The following is a 20,048-nucleotide window of genomic DNA, read 5'->3' on the forward strand; positions in this document are numbered from 1 at the left end:
TATGCCTGTGACTACTTGTGCAATCCTATACTGTATGCTTTCTAGATACTGTCTTCTGGTGCACTGTTTTCATGGAAGCCACTGCCCAAACAGACCATCCTCATCATATGAGGTAAGAGGTGCCAGCATTCATGGAGGAGAAAAAAAAAAAAAAGAGTGCATATTCGCTAATAATGCGATTTTCTGGTAGCCCTTCCAGGTCTAAATCTACCAATTCCAAGCATCACGGACGCTCCAGTCATACTTCGAGTCATGGCAGATCTAGGAGAAGTCGCTCAAGATCTTCATCTCGCCATCGTCACTCTGGTCGCAGCCACTCTCATTATAGTCGCTCACACCGGAGTGGCTGATATAGAAGGTCACTTTCTCCCTGTCATGAAAGGAGCCATCACACCAGCCTTGCAGCAAACGCTTGCTGGGTGTGCGGAGCTCCAGCTTTGCCAGACGAATTGGCCTGCCAGGCAGGACCGTTTTTTAAGGCAGGGCAAAAGGGGCAGCTGCCCTGGGCCCCATCATTGTAGTGGGGCCCAAAGCAGCTGCCTCATACTTGCCAACTATCCCAGTTTAAATTCCCTTATTCCTTGAAGTTTTAGTCCAGTGCTGTGTCCCAATATCTCAGTATAAACTTCTGCTACTGCTGCCCAGATGCCCTATTGCCATGTACAGATGGCTCACCTGCAGACCCTGTGTTTACATGTAAATAACCTGCATTAATATGTAAATAGTGGTGGCATTAATATATAAATAGTCGTGGACTGCGGCATTGATATTTAAATAGAGGCGGCATTCATATGTATATCATGTCCCCCTGAGGTCACATCCACCATTACTTCTGCTGAATGCTGCCCACTGTGGAAGTAATGAAGCATGCTTGAAAGTTCTGCCTACAATTGTGGTCATTAAGCCTTTACATCATGTTCTGCAAAAGTAAGCAAATTATAGGTAGAACCCTTCTTCAAAATAAGATGGTGCCATAGCACCCTGAAGTTTGGTAACCAATCAGTGAGCAGTAATGCTGTGCACTAACCTTTTGCTACCAATCAGTGTGCAGTAGGGTTGCCACCTGTCCAGGATTCACCCGGACAGTTCGGGTTTGGAATTATGTGTCCGGGTTTCAGACTGTCTGCAACACGGACACATTGTTTAGACTGGCCTATGGTTTCCCAGCAGGGTTGCTGGCTGCAGTTGTCTAAGCTGAGAGTGTCTGTTACTCTCTTTCACACTCCCCAAAGCCAACACTAACACCCCCCCCCCCAAACACATACAGACAGGAGAGGAGAGAGGGCTCGATCTGCACCTCTTCCCCCCTACCCCTACCCCTCTTTGTCTGCCCACACTCCAATCCCTGGCACTGTGCCTCAGAAAAGGGAAATTTGGGCCAGAAGTTTGAAGTCCAGCAGCCTCAGATCCAACTGGATGAGAGCTGCTGACTGTCAAGAGGTGAGTGAGCTCACCATCCATCCATCTGTGACTGAAGTCTCCCCCCTTCACTGTCTTGCCTCTGAGTAAGTTCACTAAGGCAAATCAGGTTTCTCAGAGCACCCCTTATATCAGAGTTCCCCTTTACACCAGAGGCCACAGTCTTTCCCCTTACATCAGAGTCCTCTCCGTGCATCAGAGTTCTCAGTGTTCCCCCTTAGATCAGGGTTCCCAGAGCATCCCTTATGTTAGAGTCCCCAGAGTTCTCCCTTACATCAGAGTCTGGAGAGTCCCCCCTTACAGTGAAAGGGATCTCTGCAAGTTCAGATGTAAAAGGGGAACTCTGTGGACTCTGATGTAAAGGGGGACTCTTGTTATTAACTTCATATGATTAGAAATGTTATTTAGTAGCAAAATATATGTATAGTTTATACTATAAAAAAAAAAGATTGCTGTGCGCCGCTAAAGTGTTCGGGTTTGACTTGAAGAAAAGGTGGCAACCCTAGTGTGCAGTAGTAATATGCAGTAATCTCTATAAAAAACCAATTAGTGAGTGGTATACATGTTCACCTCTAGCATTCAATCAGTGAGCAGTATTGATGTACAGTAATCTCTGGCAACCAATCAACAAGCAGAAGTCATGCGCTGTAACCTCTAGAAAGAAACAGGGAGCCATAATGTGTGCTGTAGCCTCTACAACCAGTCAGTGAGCGGTAATGATAAACTGTAACCTCTGCCAACCAACCACAATAGCTGCCTGATCTGATTCAGTAAACTGATTTTGAGTCTAGCTGCTAATTATTGTATGTCTCAAAGCATGTGGAGAGCGAAATTGCATGGAGGAGGGGGCCCAAGAAAATGTTTGCCCCGGGGCCCAGTCAATATTAAAGACGGCCCTGCTGCCAGGCATGCTTCAATGAAGCAACCAGAGAAAAGGAATCTGATGTAAGAGAGGTGACTGACCTCATCAGAGAGACAATCTTGGAGACATCACTTCATGAAGAAGACAAGGTCGACCCGAGCACATCTTCCGTAGCTCAGAATCCGCCCATAGATCCCGATTCAAATTCCGACAATGTTGATGCCGAGACCGCTACTGGATTTGAACTTTACTCTAGTGGAGCCCTTCATATAGTCAGTGAAGGAAGCCATAGGATGGGAGGAGGCGAAAGAGACCCCTCGCAAAGGTTCGGAACTACTTCCCTAATCTAAAGAGGGAACCAGAGTCCTTTCCCTTTATCGAAGAACTGGAATATCTCATCAGGGATGAATGGGAGAGAATGGACAAGAGAACTAATCTGAATAATAGATTTACTAAACTGTATCTTTTCAAAGAACAAAAGGTGAATTCGCTATCTCAACCACCGGTGGTCGATGCTTCTTTGATGCGACTTGCAAGACACGTTACTTTACCCATAGAGGATGCAGTAAGTTTCCGGGACGTGCTGCATCGAAAAATTGATTAAGGCCGCGTACACACGGGCGGACTGTTCGCCCAACCTTGTCCGCTGAACAGTGTTTGGGCGGACAGTCCGCTCGTGTGTGGGCTTTCAGCGGACAGTTTCAGCGGACAGTTGGACGGACAAAGTCTTTCGGAAATTCCGAAAAACTGTCCGCTGAAACTGTGTTTGAGCGAACAGTCCGCCCGTGTGTGGGCCTGTCCGCTGTACTTTCGAAATGAGCGCACTGTTCCCGCTCGGAAAGTCCGCCCATTTCGAGCGCGTGTACAGGTAGGCGGGGCCCGCGAAGGAGACGTCGCGGGCTCCGCCGCCTGGAATGGGCTTAAAGGGGAACCCCAACGCCGAAAAAAATCGGCGTGGGGGTTCCCCCAAAGTCCACACCAGACCCTTGTCCGAGCACGCTACCCGGCCGGCCAGGAAAGGGGGGCGAGCGAGCGCGCCCCCCCTCCTGAGCCGTACCAGGCCGCGTGCCCTCAACATGGGGGGGTGCCTTGGGGAAGGGGGGGCCGCGCGGCCCCCCCACCCCAAAGCACCTTGTCCCCATGTTGATGAGGACAAGGGCCTCTTCCCGACAACCCTGGCCGTTGGTTGTCGGGGTCTGCGGGCGGGGGGCTTATCGGAATCCGGGAGCCCCCTTTAAGAAGGGGGCCCCCGGATACCGGCCCCCCACCCTATGTGAATGAGTATGGGGTACAATGTACCCCTACCCATTCACCTGTGAAATAAAGTACAAAAAAAAACACAACACAGGGGAAAAAATATTTTATTGCACAGCTCCGGGGGTCTTCCGTCTTCGGGGGTCTTCTCGCCGGACTCCTCCGCTATGTGTGTGTAGCTCTTTTACTAGCGGAGGAGTCCGGCTTTCTTCCTCCCCGCCGCCGGCCTCTTCTCCCGACTTCGGGGGTCTTGTCCCCCTCTTCGGTTCTTCTGCCGGGCCACCGCGCCTTCTTGTAGCTCTTTTACAGGCGGTGGCCCGGTCTTCTGTCGCCGCTGCCTTCCGTTCTTCTGTCGCCGCCTTCTGTTCTTCTGCCGGGCCACCGCGCCTTCTTGTAGCTCTTTTACAGGCGGTGGCCCGGTCTTCTGTCGCCGCTGTCGCTGTCGCCGCCTTCCGTTCTTGTTCTTCTTCTTCTTCTTGTTCTTCTTCCCCAGGAGATGTTGACACGTCGCTCCCTCCGGCCGGAATGCCAGAGCCGCGCTGTGCGGTCACTTATATAGTGACAATGGGGCGGGGTCACATGGTATATGTCACATGGGTTGGTCACATGGGTTGATGTCACATGGGGACTATGACATCGTAAGGGGGCGGGGTCACCATGTGACCAACCCATGTGACATATACCATGTGACACCGCCCCATTGTCACTATATAAGTGACCGCACAGCGCGGCTCTGGCATTCCGGCCGGAGGGAGCGACGTGTCAACATCGCCTGGAGAAGAAGAAGAAGAACAAGAAGAAGAACAAGAACGGAAGGCGGCGACAGCGACAGCGGCGACAGAAGACCGGGCCACCGCCTGTAAAAGAGCTACAAGAAGGCGCGGTGGCCCGGCAGAAGAACCGAAGGCGGCGACAGAAGAACGGAAGGCAGCGGCGACAGAAGACCGGGCCACCGCCTGTAAAAGAGCTACAAGAAGGCGCGGTGGCCCGGCAGAAGAACCGAAGAGGGGGACAAGACCCCCGAAGTCGGGAGAAGAGGCCGGCGGCGGGGAGGAAGAAAGCCGGACTCCTCCGCTAGTAAAAGAGCTACACACACATAGCGGAGGAGTCCGGCGAGAAGACCCCCGAAGACGGAAGACCCCCGGAGCTGTGCAATAAAATATTTTTTCCCCTGTGTTGTGTTTTTTTTTGTACTTTATTTCACAGGTGAATGGGTAGGGGTACATTGTACCCCATACTCATTCACATAGGGTGGGGGGCCGGTATCCGGGGGCCCCCTTCTTAAAGGGGGCTCCCGGATTCCGATAAGCCCCCCGCCCGCAGACCCCGACAACCAACGGCCAGGGTTGTCGGGAAGAGGCCCTTGTCCTCATCAACATGGGGACAAGGTGCTTTGGGGTGGGGGGGGCCGCGCGGCCCCCCCTTCCCCAAGGCACCCCCCATGTTGAGGGCACGCGGCCTGGTACGGCTCAGGAGGGGGGGCGCGCTCGCTCGCCCCCCTTTCCTGGCCGGCCGGGTAGCGTGCTCGGACAAGGGTCTGGTGTGGACTTTGGGGGAACCCCCACGCCGATTTTTTTCGGCGTTGGGGTTCCCCTTTAAGCCCATTCCAGGCGGCGGAGCCCGCGACGTCTCCTTCGCGGGCCCCGCCTACCTGTACACGCGCTCGAAATGGCCGGATTTGCCTCCGCCTTACGTGGGCGAGTCCGTTCATTTCAAAAGTTGAGCGGACTGTTTGGCAAACAGTTCGTTGAAACAGTCCGCTCGTGTGTGGGCAAGTCCGCTCATGCAAATTTTGAGCGGACTGTTTGCCGAAACTGTTTGACGAACAAGGTTGGGCAAACAGTCCGCGCGTGTGTACGCGGCCTAAGACGTGAAAAAAGCATATTGCACAGCAGGTGGTCCATGTAAACCTGCAATAGCATCAACCGCAGCAAGAAAAACGATTTCTGGTTGGTCTGCCAATATAGAGAAATCTGTTGGTGAGGGGGTTTACCAGGAGAAGATAATCAGTTCTCTTCAAGAATTGAAACTGGCGGGTGATTTCGATGGCAGAAGCTGCGGTGGATGTAATGCGTTCCTCTGCCAGGGTTTATGCTTGCATCAGTTATGGCCAGAAGAGCTCTATGGCTCAAGCCATGGGTGGCGGATTCTGCATCAAAGTCTGACTGGTGCAAGATCCCTTATGATGGAGTTGGATGGATGGAGTTGGATTCGGAAATCTCCAAAGTAACAGGTGGAAAGTCTGACCGCGGCAATTGTTAGTTAAAAAAAAATAATGGCCTGGTCGAAAAAGGGGGCTGAAGTCGTTAAAAAAAGTTAGAACTCACATTAAAACCACTTTCTGACCCAGGCATTTTGACATTTGTGGTTTACAAGTAAAAATCTGTATTTCTTTTTCTAGAAAATTACTTAGAACCCCCAAACTTATATATATTATTTTATTTTTTTTAAGCAGAGACCTTAGAGAATAAAATGGCGGTCGCTGCAATATTTTATGTCGCACAAAATTTGCGCAGCGGTCTTTTATACGCATATTTTCTTTTTTTTAAAAATAAACAAATCGCGTACCTGGTGCGTCATGTGACTTCAGAAGTGGTTGTGGATGATGTGCAGGTATCACCCCGGTACCGTCTTTTGGAGCAGGCGGTCGGTCAGCTCTCTAGTAACAACAACTGATGCAATGGTTGATACAAGCACCGGGAGGAGACTCCTCCCCCCTCCCCACTCGCCCACGCCGCTAGCCTGGGCTCTCCCGTCCCACTGGGAGACCTGAGCCAGTAGAAGTCTACCGGCTGCCTGGAGAGCCGAAGAAATCCAGAATTGACTATGATCGAGTCTCAGATTTAGTAGCCCGGAAGCAACGTCACAAAGTCACTTCTGGTTTCCTCCTCCTCCTTCTCCCTTATATACAGCCCACCACCAACCAGCCCATCCCCCCTCATACTCTGACTGACAGAATCGGCCAATCACAAGTCCCCATCCAACCAAAGCCTGGGCATTCCAGCCAGTGAGAAAGAAGGGGAGGGGCTTTAGAGGCAGACTAAGGAGAACTCCCAATGCGGCATCTGGGACAGAGGCGGGGCTTAGAGAGACAGGGCGGATAAGGAGTGGCAGATTCAGCCAATCAGTGGGCGGGGGGCGGGCTTTAAAATGTGTGGAGGGGAGAGCGGGCAGCCAATTGGCGTCAACGTGGTCGCAAGTGACAGGCCAATGACCAATGTATAGAGGAGAGGATTATATATTGGGGTGTATAGAGGAGAGGGGTTATATATTGGGGTGTAGTATAGAGGAGAGGGATATATATTGGGGTGTATAGAGGAGAGGGTTATATATTGGGGTGTATAGAGGAGAGGGGTTATATATTGGGGTGTAGTATAGAGGAGAGGGTTATATATTGGGGTATATAGAGGAGAGGGTTATATATTGGGGTGTATAGAGGAGAGGGGTTATATATTGGGGTGTAGTATAGAGGAGAGGGTTATATATTGGGGTGTATAGAGGAGAGGGGTTATATATTGGGGTGTAGTATAGAGGAGAGGAGTTATATATTGGGGTGTAGTATAGAGGAGAGGAGTTATATATTGGGGTGTAGTATTGAGGAGAGGGTTATACATTGGGGTGTAGTATAGAGGAGAGGAGTTATATATTGGGGTGTAGTATAGAGGAGAGGAGTTATATATTGGGGTGTAGTATTGAGGAGAGGTGTTATATATTGGGGTGTAGTATAGAGGAGAGGAGTTATATATTGGGGTGTAGTATAGAGGAGAGGAGTTATATATTGAAGTGTATAGAGGAGAGATTTATATATTGAAGTGTATAGAGGAGAGGGTTATATATTGGGGTGTATAGAGGAGAGGGTTATATATTGGGGTGTAGCATAGAGGAGAGGGGTTATATATTGGGGTGTAGTATAGAGGAGAGGAGTTATATATTAGGGTGTAGTATAGAGAGGGGGGTTATATATTGGGGTGTATAGAGGAGAGGTGGTATATATTGGGGTGTAGTATAGAGGATGGGAGTTATATATTGGGGTGTAGTATAGAGGAGAGGGTTATATATTGGGGTGTATAGAGGAGAGGGTTATATATTGGGGTGTAGTATAGAGGAGAGGGGTTATATATTGGGTTGTATAGAGGAGAGGGGTTATATATTGGGTTGTATAGAGGAGAGGTGTTATATATTGGGGTGTATAGAGGAGAGGGGTTATATATTGGGGTGTAGTATAGAGGAGAGGAAATGCACGCAGACTTTCTTGTCCTGCCTCCGGACATCCTGTAAGCCCGGGTACCTGCCCAAGAACCGCTGCACCACCAGGTTAAGGATGTGAGCCACACAGAGCACATGGGTCAGTTGTCCCTGTCGGAGGGAGGAGAGGAGGTTGGTGCCATTGTTGCAAAACACTATGCCTGGTTTAAGCTGGTGTGGCGTCAACCAACTCTCAGCCTGCCCCTACAGAGCTGACAGAATCTCTGCCCCAGTGTGGCTCCTGTCCCCCAAGCACACCAGCTCAAGCATGGCATGGCATCTTTTTGCCTGCGTACTTGCGTAGCCCCTTGAACGCCTACGGAGCACCGCTGGTTCTGAGGACAGAGCACTGGAAGAAGCCATGGAGGAAGAAGAGGAGGGGGTGGAGGAGAGAGGTGTGTCACAACCAATAGTAGCATTTTTGAGGCGTGGTGGCGGAACAACCTCCAACACTACTGAACCTAGTCCTGCATCCTTCCCAGCTGCCAGATAGGTAACGTCCCTGTCCATGCCTGCTGGACCATGAGTCAGCGGTAATATGCACCTTATCGCTGACCGCCCTGTCCAGCGAGGCCAAGACATTGACTTCCACATGCCGGTAGAGAGCCGGAATCGCCTTCCGTGAGAAAAAGTGACGTTTGGGGACCTGCCACTGAGGAACCGCACATTGTACAAACTCACGGAAGGGGGGCGAGTCTACCAACTGAAAAGGCAGCAGTTGAAGTGCTAGCAATTTATCCAAGCTAGCATTCAACTGCTGGGCATGTGGATGGCTGGGAGTGAACTTCGGTGTACCGCTAGCAGATTGCCCGCAAGTACTTGGCTGTGACACACCTAATTCTACACCTTCATTCCTCTCAGTGCAGGTTTCAGAGAGGACTGAAGGTCTAGTGGGGTTGGAGACCCCAGCTGATGAGGAGCAAGGAGAGGTCAGCTTTGTTCTTTGGTGTGGGTCTTTTGGGTACGCTTACCAACTAACGGCATGACAGATCGACATATGTCTGATCAAGCATGTGGTGCCTGGGGTAGCTTTAGGTGTACACTGTGCAGATGACACAATACACCAACTGTAATTACTGCAGCTGCCTGTGGTATAGGATCAAAAGAACACCAGCAATTGGGGTAGCTTTAGGTGCACACTGTGCAGATGGCACAATACCCCGACTGTAACTGCTACAGCTGCCTGTGGTATAGGATCAAAAGAACACCAGCAATTGGGGTAGCTTTAAGTGAACACTGTGCAAAGGACACAGTACAAAGGAACGAATCTAGCTAAACTGAATACAGTGTGTGTGTGTGTGTGTGTGTGTGTGTGTGTATATATATATATATACACAAAACTGCAGCTAACTGACTAGCCTCCTGCCTGCTCTATCTAACTCAAATGAAATCACACTGTCTCTCTGTCTCCGCCGCCGCAACACACTACACAAGGCCGCCACGCAGACAGCCTTATATTGTGTGGCGCGTGTACTAAACCCCCTGAACCATAATTGGCCAAAGCCACCCTGGCTTTGGCCAATTATGGCTCTCTGCACAGACGGCACTGTGATTGGCCAAGCATGCGGGTCATAGTGCATGCTTGGCCAATCATCAGCCAGCAATGCACTGCGATGCCGCAGTGAATTATGGGCCGTGACGCACCACTCGAATTTGGTGCGAACGCCCCATAATGTTCGGGAATCGCCGAATGGACGAACAGACGATGTTCGAGTTGAACATGGGTTTGACTCAAGCACAAACCTCATCCCTAGTATAGAGGAGAGGGTTATATATTGGGGTGTAGTATAGAGGAGAGGGGTTATATATTGGGGTGTAGTATAGAGGAGAGGGTTATATATTGGGGTGTATAGAGGAGAGGGTTATATATTGGGGTGTATAGAGGAGAGGGTTATATATTGGGGTGTATAGAGGAGAGGGGTTATATATTGGGGTGTATAGAGGAGAGGGGTTATATATTGGGATGTATTATAGAGGAGAGGTTTATATATTGGGGTGTAGTATAGAGGAGAGGAGTTATATATTGGGGTGTAGTATAGAGGAGAGGAGTTATATATTGGGGTGTATAGAGGAGAGGGTTATATATTGGGGTGTAGTATAGAAGAGAGGGTTATATATTGGGGTGTATAGAGGAGATGGTTATATATTGGGGTGTAGTATAGAAGAGAGGCTTATATATTGGGGTGTATAGAGGAGATGGTTATATATTGGGGTGTAGTATAGAGGAGAGGGGTTATATATTGGGATGTATTATAGATGAGAGGTTTATATATTGGGGTGTATAAAGGAGAGGGTTATATATTGGGGTGTATAGAGGAGAGGGGTTATATATTGGGGTGTATAGAGGAGAGGGGTTATATATTGGGGTGTATAGAGGAGAGGGTTATATATTGGGGTGTATAGAGGAGAGGGTTATATATTGGGGTGTAGTATAGAGCAGAGGGGTTATATATTGGGGTGTATAGAGGAGAGGGTTATATATTGGGGTGTAGTATAGAGGAGAGGGGTTATATATTGGGGTGTAGTATAGAGGAGAGGGTTATATATTGGGGTGTATAGAGGAGAGGAGTTATATATTGGGGTGTATAGAGGAGAGGGTTATATATTGGGGTGTATAGAGGAGAGGGGTTATATATTGGGGTGTATAGAGGAGAGGGGTTATATATTGGGGTGTATAGAGGAGAGGGGTTATATATTGGGGTGTATAGAGGAGAGGGTTATATATTGGGGTGTATAGAGGAGAGGGTTATATATTGGGGTGTAGTATAGAGGAGAGGGGTTATATATTGGGGTGTATAGAGGAGAGGGTTATATATTGGGGTGTAGTATAGAGGAGAGGGGTTATATATTGGGGTGTAGTATAGAGGAGAGGGGTTATATATTGGGGTGTAGTATAGAGGAGAGGGTTATATATTGGGGTGTATAGAGGAGAGGGGTTATATATTGGGGTGTAGTATAGAGGAGAGGGGTTATATATTGGGGTGTATAGAGGAGAGGGTTATATATTGGGGTGTAGTATAGAGGAGAGGGGTTATATATTGGGGTGTAGTATAGAGAGGGTTATATATTGGGGTGTATAGAGGAGAGGGGTTATATATTGGGGTGTATAGAGGAGAGGGTTATATATTGGGGTGTATTATAGAGGAGAGGGGTTATATATTGGGGTGTATAGAGGAGAGGGTTATATATTGGGGTGTAGTATAGAGGAGAGGGGTTATATATTGGGGTGTAGTATAGAGGAGAGGGGTTATTTATTGGGGTGTAGTATAGAGGAGAGGGTTATATATTGGGGTGTATAGAGGAGAGGGGTTATATATTGGGGTGTAGTATAGAGGAGAGGGGTTATATATTGGGGTGTATAGAGGAGAGGGTTATATATTGGGGTGTAGTATAGAGGAGAGGGGTTATATATTGGGGTGTAGTATAGAGGAGAGGGGTTATATATTGGGGTGTATAGAGGAGAGGGGTTATATATTGGGGTGTATAGAGGAGAGGGTTATATATTGGGGTGTAGTATAGAGGAGAGGGGTTATATATTGGGGTGTATAGAGGAGAGGGTTATATATTGGGGTGTATTATAGAGGAGAGGGGTTATATATTGGGGTGTATAGAGGAGAGGGGTTATATATTGGGGTGTAGTATAGAGGAGAGGGTTATATATTGGGGTGTATAGAGGAGAGGGGTTATATATTGGGGTGTAGTATAGAGGAGAGGGGTTATATATTGGGGTGTATAGAGGAGAGGGTTATATATTGGGGTGTAGTATAGAGGAGAGGGGTTATATATTGGGGTGTAGTATAGAGAGGGTTATATATTGGGGTGTATAGAGGAGAGGGGTTATATATTGGGGTGTATAGAGGAGAGGGTTATATATTGGGGTGTATTATAGAGGAGAGGGGTTATATATTGGGGTGTATAGAGGAGAGGGTTATATATTGGGGTGTAGTATAGAGGAGAGGGGTTATATATTGGGGTGTAGTATAGAGAGGGGTTATTTATTGGGGTGTAGTATAGAGGAGAGGGTTATATATTGGGGTGTATAGAGGAGAGGGGTTATATATTGGGGTGTAGTATAGAGGAGAGGGGTTATATATTGGGGTGTATAGAGGAGAGGGTTATATATTGGGGTGTAGTATAGAGGAGAGGGGTTATATATTGGGGTGTAGTATAGAGGAGAGGGGTTATATATTGGGGTGTATAGAGGAGAGGGGTTATATATTGGGGTGTATAGAGGAGAGGGTTATATATTGGGGTGTAGTATAGAGGAGAGGGGTTATATATTGGGGTGTATAGAGGAGAGGGTTATGTATTGGGGTGTATTATAGAGGAGAGGGGTTATATATTGGGGTGTATAGAGGAGAGGGGTTATATATTGGGGTGTAGTATAGAGGAGAGGGTTATATATTGGGGTGTATAGAGGAGAGGGGTTATATATTGGGGTGTAGTATAGAGGAGAGGGGTTATATATTGGGGTGTATAGAGGAGAGGGTTATATATTGGGGTGTAGTATAGAGGAGAGGGGTTATATATTGGGGTGTAGTATAGAGAGGGTTATATATTGGGGTGTATAGAGGAGAGGGGTTATATATTGGGGTGTATAGAGGAGAGGGTTATATATTGGGGTGTATTATAGAGGAGAGGGGTTATATATTGGGGTGTATAGAGGAGAGGGTTATATATTGGGGTGTAGTATAGAGGAGAGGGGTTATATATTGGGGTGTAGTATAGAGGAGAGGGGTTATTTATTGGGGTGTAGTATAGAGGAGAGGGTTATATATTGGGGTGTATAGAGGAGAGGGGTTATATATTGGGGTGTATAGAGAAGAGGGGTTATATATTGGGGTGTATAGAGGAGAGGGTTATATATTGGGGTGTAGTATAGAGGAGAGGGGTTATATATTGGGGTGTAGTATAGAGGAGAGGGGTTATATATTGGGGTGTATAGAGGAGAGGGGTTATATATTGGGGTGTATAGAGGAGAGGGTTATATATTGGGGTATAGTATAGAGGAGAGGGGTTATATATTGGGGTGTATAGAGGAGAGGGTTATATATTGGGGTGTATTATAGAGGAGAGGGGTTATATATTGGGGTGTATAGAGGAGAGGGGTTATATATTGGGGTGTATAGAGGAGAGGGTTATATATTGGGATGTATTATAGAGGAGAGGTGGTATATATTGGGGTGTATAGAGAAGAGGGGTTATATACAGTTTGGCTACACATGATTACGGCACATCGCCGTTCATTGTACTCGGCCTTCACCATGACCTGTCCTGTGATTGGCTACACATGATTACGGCACATCGCCGCTCATTGTACTCGGCCTTCACCATGACCTGGCCTGTGATTGGCTACACATGATTACGGCACATCGCCGCTCATTGTACTCGGCCTTCACCATGACCTGTCCTGTGATTGGCTACACATGATTACGGCACATCGCCGCTCATTGTACTCGGCCTTCACCATGACCTGGCCTGTGATTGGCTACACATGATTACGGCACACCACTGCTCTTTGTACTCGGCCTTCACCCTGACCTGTCCTGTGATTGGCTACACATGATTGCGGCACATCGCCGCTCTTTGTACTCGGCCTTCACCATGACCTGGGCTGTGATTGGCTACACATGATTACGGCACATTTCCGCTCTTTGTACTCGGCTGGCCTTGCCATGACACACAATAAAATCTCACACACACAGAAGACACAACCAGAGTCTGATATCCTAATATTTGGTTTATTATAATTTTCATTCATTTAAATAAGGTATTTTATTTTTTTTTACATAATATTCCTAGAAAACCTCTACATTCTGCATTCAGACACATGCTGAGGAAAAATTGTGCATAGTATTGAATGTCGTACGCCCAAAACACCAAAAAAAAGACCCCTCCAGCCCCCGGAACCAGGCGGCAGGCAGAAAGGGACGGCGCTATTTACATGTCCGACCTCCTTCGGCTAGACCCAGGGGAACAGTACGAAGAGGGGGTAACACAAGGGGGAGCTGTAGGTAACAATGGCTTATATAACAGACCTGGGAGAGGCTTCTAGAAGAGGAATGACGTTTTCTTTGGACTGTGAACTAATCAAAGGCATCTTACAGTGTTACTAGAAGTCTCAGAGTTCCTGCGACGGTACAATGCCATTGGCGAGTCGGTTTTGTAATCTATGGCTCATTCTACACCAACCAGCGAGTTTGCAGTGCTGACAATGGCGGCAGATATTTTTAAGGGTCAAGCCAAATTTTATCAGAATGGCGCCTCCAAAAGGCAGCACCGAAGCATTGCACCCCCCGCCGCTGTTGTCCTACATCGGCACACAAAGTGTTGCCCTCACCTGTGGAGGTTTCCCCACTCACCTCCAACTGGTTCTCGCTAACGCAAAAGTTGTTCCTTAAAAAAAAAAAAGTGCAAGTGGTCCATTTCCATGGTACGGTTAAGGGGAATTTCCATATGACTGTTTTATAATGAGGCTTGGAGATGATAAAATTGATATCAACATAGGCCTCCGAAGAAGCAGACTACAAGTAGCTTCCTGCTAGGGCAGGTGAAGTCCATAAAACAGCCACCAATGGCCTGCAGAACAGCGACCGTGATTGATCCTCCCATAAATGAGGGTTGAAGGTCACACACTGGCCAGCAGTAGCAGGACATTTTTGACTAGCACCCGGGGCAAGGATGTGGAACTGTGCCCCCTCCCCCACTGTTAATGCATGCCATAGAATGGGTTTTACTGTCCTGTGTCCAATCTCTCCAATCCCCATTGCTCCGCTGTGCCCAAGCCAGCTGCTCCTCCTGCCCACCCCTTGTCCTGGCCCTATTGGCCAACATGACCCCCAGGGGATGTTTACTATCCACACCCGTTCGGTACAAGAGCTCAGAGCTTGGGATGGAGGACAATAATGAGCTTTAGGATGACCTGTTGGACAAGTCTTCTTTATTCCTGCAAGCATAAATGCAATTTGTTGGGGCCCATCTGATGTTGGTGTTCCAAGATTAGACGGAGGTCTTGTGTGTGAGTGTTGTAGTGAGAACGAGTATGCTAACCTGAAGAGTAGACCCTTCTCCTTTCCCTACCTATGTCCCCTTACCCCCATCTTACCCGCCCACCCCTTGTCCTGGCCCTATTGGCCAACATGACCCCCAGGGGATGTTTACTGTCCACACCCGTTCGGTATTAGAACTCAAGAGCTTGGGATGGAGGACAATAATGAGCTTTAGGATGACCTGTTGGACAAGTCTTCTTTATTCCTGCAAGCATAAATGCAATTTGTTGGGGCCCATCTGATGTTGGTGTTCCAAGATTAGACGGAGGTCTTGTGTGTGAGTGTTGTAGTGAGAACGAGTATGCTAACCTGAAAAGTAGACTCTTCTCCTTTCCCTTTCACTACCTATGTCCCCTTACCCCCATCTGACCCGCCCACCCCTTGTCCTGGCCCTATTGGCCAACATGACCCCCGGGGGATATTTACTGTCCACACCCGTTCGGTATTAGAACTCAAGCGCTTGGGATGGAGGACAATAATGAGCTTTAGGATGACCTGTTGGATAAGTCTTCTTTATTCCTGCAAGCATGAATGCAATTTGTTGGGGCCCATCTGATGTTGGTGTTCCAAGATTAGACGGAGGTCTTGTGTGTGAGTGTTGTAGTGAGAACGAGTATGCTAACCTAAAGAGTAGACCCTTCTCCTTTCCCTTTCACTACCTATGTCCCCTTACCCCCATCTTACCCGCCCACCCCTTGTCCTGGCCCTATTGGCCAACATGACCCCCGGGGGATATTTACTGTCCACACCCGTTCGGTATTAGAACTCAAGAGCTTGGGATGGAGGACAATAATGAGCTTTAGGATGACCTGTTGGACAAGTCTTCTTTATTCCTGCAAGCATAAATGCAATTTGTTGGGGCCCATCTGATGTTGGTGTTCCAAGATTAGACAGAGGTCTTGTGTGTGAGTACCCCCATCTGACCCGCCCACCCCTTGTCCTGGCCCTATTGGCCAACATGACCCCCGGGGGATATTTACTGTCCACACCCGTTCGGTATTAGAACTCAAGAGCTTGGGATGGAGGACAATAATGAGCTTTAGGATGACCTGTTGGATAAGTCTTCTTTATTCCTGCAAGCATGAATACAATTTGTTGGGGCCCATCTGATGTTGGTGTTCCAAGATTAGACGGAGGTCTTGTGTGTGAGTGTTGTAGTGAGAACGAGTATGCTAACCTAAAGACTAGACCCTTCTCCTTTCCCTACCTACATCTTCTCCCTTTTGTGAGAAGATGTAAATAACCCAAACCCTTATCCAGTTGTCCCTCATTAAAATCAAGACACCCCAAACAGAGCACCTTCCACAACTGGCTACACTAAACAACATAGAGCGGAATTTCCCCAGCCGGACCATGGGAATGGCTCTGGATAGAGAGAGTCAACTTTTATCTTATGGGAAGAACTATTAGAAAGCCAGATACATTGGAGGAGGGGTGGAGAAGCCGTGAAGTCGTTTTCCCAACATCATTTCTAGCAACACAAGATAAAATCTCTCCAAAAATGCTACAAAGTATCCCTAAAAATTAGGAAAGAAATGACCGAGCAAGTCCTTTATCTGTCAGTATGATACAGACATTTTGCGAAGGCCTCACAAGAGTAAGTGATGTGCAATCACCTTTAGAAGAACAGTTATAGTCTACAAATATAACAGATAGAAGGTGGAGAGGACTCGTTTGGTGGCCAATTTGGAAGAACGAGAGAAGAAAAAAAAAAAGGAGGAGGAGGAGGAGGAGGAGACCTACACAATGGACGAGTTATCAGCAGTATGCACATTCAAGAGTGTGTTTCAGGCACAATTACCCCCAAGTCTTCTTGGTACGAGTCGTTTTCCAAAAGAGCAGCCTCGGTTTATGTACAGTAACAAATAAATAATCAATAATATATTTTCTAAGTGAGTTCCACAATTCTATCAGCAGAAATGACCGATGACCCCCAATCTGAGGTCAATGAAGATTAGAAGAGCATGGAAGCCATCAATGAAACCAGAACAATGGAGATGAAGTGATTTCAGCTTCACCAATAAATGGAAGGCTTCAGTTTTTAAAAGGAGGATGGAAATACGAGGGCCGTTGGTGACTTGCCTTTACAGCCCAACCGAATCCTCAGTTTCTCTCAGCTAAATACATTCCAGGGGAATCAAAACAAAATGTCTTACAGAATGATACAGAGAAGGACCCTTGCTCTGCGTGTGGAAGCATTGGTCTCTCTCCGCAGAGGTCCAACATGCCCTTGATAGATATTTAATCAGAGAAGCTCCTACTCACTGCAGATTGCAGAGCTCTGACGGGAGATGTGCCCTCTACAGAGAGACCACTGCTTCCTTTCATGAAGCATATTAGGTTTTATACTTAGGCCCTGGAAGCTTTATATGGAACAAGACTTTATACACCTTTTGGTTTGAAATACATGGAATGTATTTAGCTAGTTTCCGTCCCCTCCACCCCACCCCACCACCCTCTCAGCAGTTGGTAGCAGGGAGGAGGACAGAACTCCTCCACCAGCAGTGCAGCAACAGAGAGGCTGTTCTCTGCCCCCCATATCTGTCTTAGCAGTTGGCAGCAGAGAGGAGGACAGGACTCCTCCTACAGATCCTGCACTTCATTGCACAGCTGCAGCACCCCTCATCTCTACCTCCCCTGGTCTCAGCATTCAGAAGACTCCAACATTGGTCCTGCTCCAGACCCAGCACTTTCTGCTTTCCAGATCTGCCCCCCCAGCTTCTTCAACAAGGTAAAGGGGGTGCATTGTGATGTATGGAATGGTGGGGGACTCTTTGATTCCAGATGGTGGTGGGAATGGGGTGCTCTGGACATCTAGTCTTACAGATAAAACTGGCCCTTTGAGGGCAAGCATGATGCTGATGCGGCCCGAAATCCCTGGTTTAGGATGGCGACCCTGAAGCCTCTACCTTCACAGACAAGTCAACAATGGCAGCTTCTAGATTTCCATCCTCATGGGTTCACTTTAAAACTGTTCACCTTAAACCAAAAGACTCCATCAGTTCTGATCACTTCACTCAACTTGCAACTTTTTGAAAAAAAAAAGTTTTTGAATGTATGGTTGGAGCTTAACATTTCTAAGCTTTTGTGGTTATGGTTCCTAACATTACAGCAGACAGTGGAAGCGTTCAGGCACAATGACACAGCACGCGGCGGTGGATAAATGTAATGGGGCAACTGCCAGGAGATTTAACAGTCTGAGAGCTGAGTGCCCGGGTACACAAAGAGGTCACCTCCACAAAAAACTTTGCACAAGTAGAGACTCAGTAGTCAGTAGTGTTTTCACACCCAGCACAAAAAAATAATTCAAAAAAATTTCACATTCAAGTTTCTCCAAACTGAACGTAAATGTGTAAAATACATGAAGAACACATAGTGGGGACAGAGAGAGACGAGTAATGAGGTGTATGACACATGGGACACCAGCAGGAACATGCATCTGAGGACAGCGCCTACCACTGGCCTCCAATCACCACAAATAACATTTCATTTAAATATTCCATTTTTTTTATGACTCTGATTCAGCAAAGGGGTCCCTCTGATTCTATGGAAAACCGATGTTGGTCCTACAAGTGCTCCATATTTTATGGGGTATATTAGGGATAAGATGGTCTTATGGTCTTTCTATCTAGAACATAAATTATATTGTAGGAGAAGTGGATATTCTATGTTTCTAGAACAATTCCCCATACAGAGGAAATATGGTAGTGGTTGAGATTGGGCAGAGGGTCCAACAATAGGTCATGTCATCTACAATAGGTCAACAATAGGTCAACAATAGGTCATGTCCTCAACTATAGGTCAACAATAGGTCATGTCCTCAACAATAGGTCAACAATAGGTCATGTCCTCAACAATAGGTCAACAATAGGTCATGTCCTCAACAATAGGTCAACAATAGGTCATGTCCTCAACAATATTTCAACAATAGGTCATGTCCTCAACAATAGGTCAACAATAGGTCATGTCCTCAACAATAGGTCAACAATAGGTCATGTCATCAACAATAGGTCAACAATAGGTCATGTCCTCAACAATAGGTCAACAATAGGTCATGTCCTCAACAATAGGTCAACAATAGGTCATATCCTCAACAATAGGTCAACAATAGGTCATGTCATCAACAATAGGTCAACAATAGGTCATGTCATCAGTTCTAGAAAAATACCCCATACAGAGGAATTATGGTGGTATTAAGATTGGGCAAAGGGCCCAACAATATGGAGGTCAAGCCATCAACCATATGTCAACAATAAGTCATGTCATCAACAATAAGTCATGTCATTATTTCTAGAACAATACCCCATACATAGGAAATATGGTGGTGGCGGCGAGATTGGGCAGAGGGCCCAACAATATGGAGGTCATGCCATCAACAATAGGTCAACAATGTCTCATGTCATCAGTTCTAGAAAAATACCCCATACAGAGGAATTATGGTGGTATTAAGATTGGGCAAAGGGCCCAACAATATGGAGGTCAAGCCATCAACCATATGTCAACAATAAGTCATGTCATCAACAATAAGTCATGTCATTATTTCTAGAACAATACCCCATACATAGGAAATATGGTGGTGGCGGCGAGATTGGGCAGAGGGCCCAACAATATGGAGGTCATGCCATCAACAATAGGTCAACAATGTCTCATGTCATCAGTTCTAGAAAAATACCCCATACAGAGGAATTATGGTGGTATTAAGATTGGGCAAAGGGCCCAACAATATGGAGGTCAAGCCATCAACCATATGTCAACAATAAGTCATGTCATCAACAATAAGTCATGTCATTATTTCTAAAACAACCCCATACATAGGAAATATGGTGGTGGCGGCGAGATTGGGCAGAGGGCCCAACAATATGGAGGTCATGTCATCAACCATAGTTCAACAATAGGTCATGTCATCAGTTCTATAACAATTCCCCATACAGAGGAGATATTGTGGTGGTGAGATTGGGCAGAGGGTCCAACAATAGGTCATGTCATCAGTTCTAGAACAACATCCCATACAGAGGAAAAAATGGTCGTGGTGAGATTGGGCAGCGGGTCATGTCATCAACAATAGGTCATGTCATAATTTCTAGAACAATACTACATACAGAGGAAATATGGCGGTGGCGAGATTGGGCAGCGTGTCCCACAATAGGTCATATCATTAACAATATAGGTCATTTCATAATTTCTAGAACAATTCCCCATACAGAGGAATTATGGTGGTG

At 47.2% G+C, this 20,048-nt stretch overlaps 1 long non-coding RNA gene across 1 annotated transcript; it reads right to left on the reverse strand.

Moving 5' to 3' along the window:
* Positions 1 to 13,502: 13,502 nt before the first annotated feature.
* On the reverse strand, positions 13,503 to 18,320 carry LOC143997829 (uncharacterized). The gene is made up of 2 exons (XR_013277743.1): positions 16,037 to 18,320; positions 13,503 to 15,488 (listed from the first exon to the last, which is right to left on the reverse strand). It is a non-coding gene; the product is annotated as an uncharacterized LOC143997829 (long non-coding RNA).
* Between the last annotated feature and the right edge of the window lie 1,728 nt (positions 18,321 to 20,048).

The sequence above is a fragment of the Lithobates pipiens genome, unplaced genomic scaffold (genome assembly GCF_037356315.1).
Source record: "Lithobates pipiens isolate NorthernLeopardFrog02 unplaced genomic scaffold, aLitPip1_a1.2 Scaffold_19, whole genome shotgun sequence".
Taxonomy (NCBI): Eukaryota; Metazoa; Chordata; class Amphibia; order Anura; family Ranidae; genus Lithobates; species Lithobates pipiens.